This window comes from Egretta garzetta, unplaced genomic scaffold (genome assembly GCF_000687185.1).
Source record: "Egretta garzetta isolate BGI_Z169 unplaced genomic scaffold, ASM68718v1 scaffold75, whole genome shotgun sequence".
Taxonomy (NCBI): Eukaryota; Metazoa; Chordata; class Aves; order Pelecaniformes; family Ardeidae; genus Egretta; species Egretta garzetta.
The window spans coordinates 1,451-4,014 of record NW_009259589.1 but is presented as its reverse complement, the minus strand read 5'-3'; positions in this window follow the sequence as shown (position 1 = coordinate 4,014).

Genomic DNA, 2,564 nt, shown 5'->3' with positions numbered 1-2,564 from the left:
AGCGGTGGCAGGGCGGTGAGCCGGGGAGGGGGAAGGCTCCGGCTGGGGTTATTTACCTGGGACTAAACGCAGGCACCGTTTGCTAAAATAGAAGCCGGGCTTAAATTGATTCCTGGTGTCTATATTTCATGTTGAAAATTGGCTTGTAAATCCATGTTTTGATCTATGAGGGCCGTCTCCTTAAGAAAAAGCAAGAGTAAATGTGTAATTTCTCCCTTGACAGCACACGGCGCAGAGGCGATCCTTCTTCCCGCTCCCCTCCGTTTCGGGACAGCTCCACTCGTTCCGATTACCACTCTTTCTTCCTCGCCCCACGCCTTGATGTCTCCATTTCATTACCGCCCGCCCATTTATCAAGCTGTTACCGTAAGGGTGACTTTGCCCACTTGCGTGTGGCAGCGGGGCCCGGCTGACACGGGGAGAGGGGGCCCCGGGAGGGGGGGGGGAGGGCCCCCCTCTCCCCGCCGCCGCTGGATGGATGTTGTGGTGGAGGGAAGGCTGCATCATTACTGATGTGTAAATGATAAAGAAGCCTCCACATCCATCTCCTAACTGTAAATCCAGGGAGTGCTTTATAATCAAGCTACAGCGATAATAATGTGAAATTAGGTCTCTCTATCAACGGGAGGAGGCCTTTTAATCACGGCTTAAAGGGTGCAAACGCTGTTTATCATAATTGAACTGTATCCGGGCTAATTGTGGCCATATTTCACTGTCTAGGAGACAGCAGGCTGCCTGCTGACAGTGCCGCGTGCCGGATTGAGGGCCCCGCGCAGACGGGCAGCCCTGCCCTGCTGCCCGGAGTGGGCCTGCAGGGACAGGGCCACCAGGCCCCCTTGCTCCTCCGGACCAGACCAGCAGCCCTGCCCAGCCCCGCCGTGCCTGGTGACCCCAGTGGCAAAGCCATCACCCATCCTCCAGCATCGGACCGAGGTGCAGGGGCCTGCCCCCGCGCACAGCTCCCCAGGGGACTGTCCTGAGCTGCCGGGGACCCTCCTGGCTGATGGCTGGCAGTGGGGAAGGTGACGTCCCGGTCAGAGCCATGTGCCTCCCGAGTGTCCCCCCAGGCCTGCTCATGGCACCCCTTCCCCTCGCTGGTGTGCCAGGCTGGGGAAGGGAGCTGGGCGTGAGGACAGCCCGACGAAGGAGAGGTGTCCCCAGCCCCGCCGGCTGGCATGTGAGGCAGTCTCTCTGTGCCTCTGTCCTCTCCGCCGGCCCAGGTGGCACCAATAGCTTGGGAAGGGCCCTGGAGATGCCCGGAGTCCTGCCCAGCCCAGCCACAGTGCCAGCGCCCGCTTGCTGGTTGTTCCTGCTCAAGTAAGCCCCTTGCCATCTTCACAACGCCCTGCTCCATCCCTCTTGCCCCCCCGGCCAGCTGAGCCCCTGGGAGCCCAGCACCAGACCTACCCTGGGAGCCAGTTTCCCATGGGACCTAACTGGGAAACAGTGGCTTGAAAGCCAGGGGAACTGAGGCAGGGGGAGTGCAATCGTTGGCAGCCAAAGTGCCACCACCCCACAGCCAGCCCTGGCCTGGTCCCCCATAAAAGGAACAGCAAAACAAATCTTGGCCTCTGAGCTGTGTCAGGCGGGCGTCAGGCAAGCGGCTTGGATTTGAGAGCGCAGCCCTGGCCCCTGCCCTTCACCGCTCCCAGGCATCCACCCCCCTGCCCACCTCCCTGCCCGCAGCATCGCCCCGGGCTGGTGTGGGCTGCCGGGACTTGGCCATTGCTCCGTGTTGCTGAAAGGGAAACTGCGCAGAGACCTGGGGAGCAGCCAAACTGGCAGCGAGATCCCACGGCACCTCCCAGTACCCCTGAGCTGGTTGCTGGGGAGACCCTCTGGGACTGCCGGCTGCTTCCTAAACCCCGCCAGCCATCTCCCCAAAGCCCTGACGTGCTCTCGTGCTGGGTGCCAGCGCTGGGAGCTGCCCTGGGCTCTGGGCTACCACCCTGCAAAGCCGGTGGGACCCCGGTGGGTGGGTGCTGCCTGCCCACCTGCCCCAGCAGCGCCGTCCTCGCCGTCCCGAATGCTGCCACAGCCCCCTGGCAGCAGGAACGCCAAGCTCGTCATAAGTCATTTAGTGAGACTCATTCCAAATCAGCACTAAGGTAAACACGCTTATTATAATTATCCATGTAAAAAAAAATCAACAACAGCAGAACAACTTTCTAATATGCAATTACAGCCATCTATTGATTTTACAATGTAATCCGCTCCGATTGATTTAATAACACAATTATAGGCTGGCTCTCGGGATATTAGAGTGGGAGATTTTCATAAACTCCAAAGCAAAAAACTAAGCGGCTTTTAAAACAACACAGTCAGATGGCTGTTTGGGGAATTATTAGCAATATGAAATCCTCTAAATCTGGCCGTCGTTACCTTGTGAAAGGAATTTCTATTACAAAAATGCCAATTGACAGCCTAAGAGAGCGCGAACGGGATTGCTTTGCTGCTCTTTCAGTGCTTAATCCATCGCAAAGGTGACCACGGGGCGGGGGACGAGCGGGGCACGAGGCAGGCGGGCGGCACGGGTGGCGCTGCCCACCCTGCGCCCCCCAGCC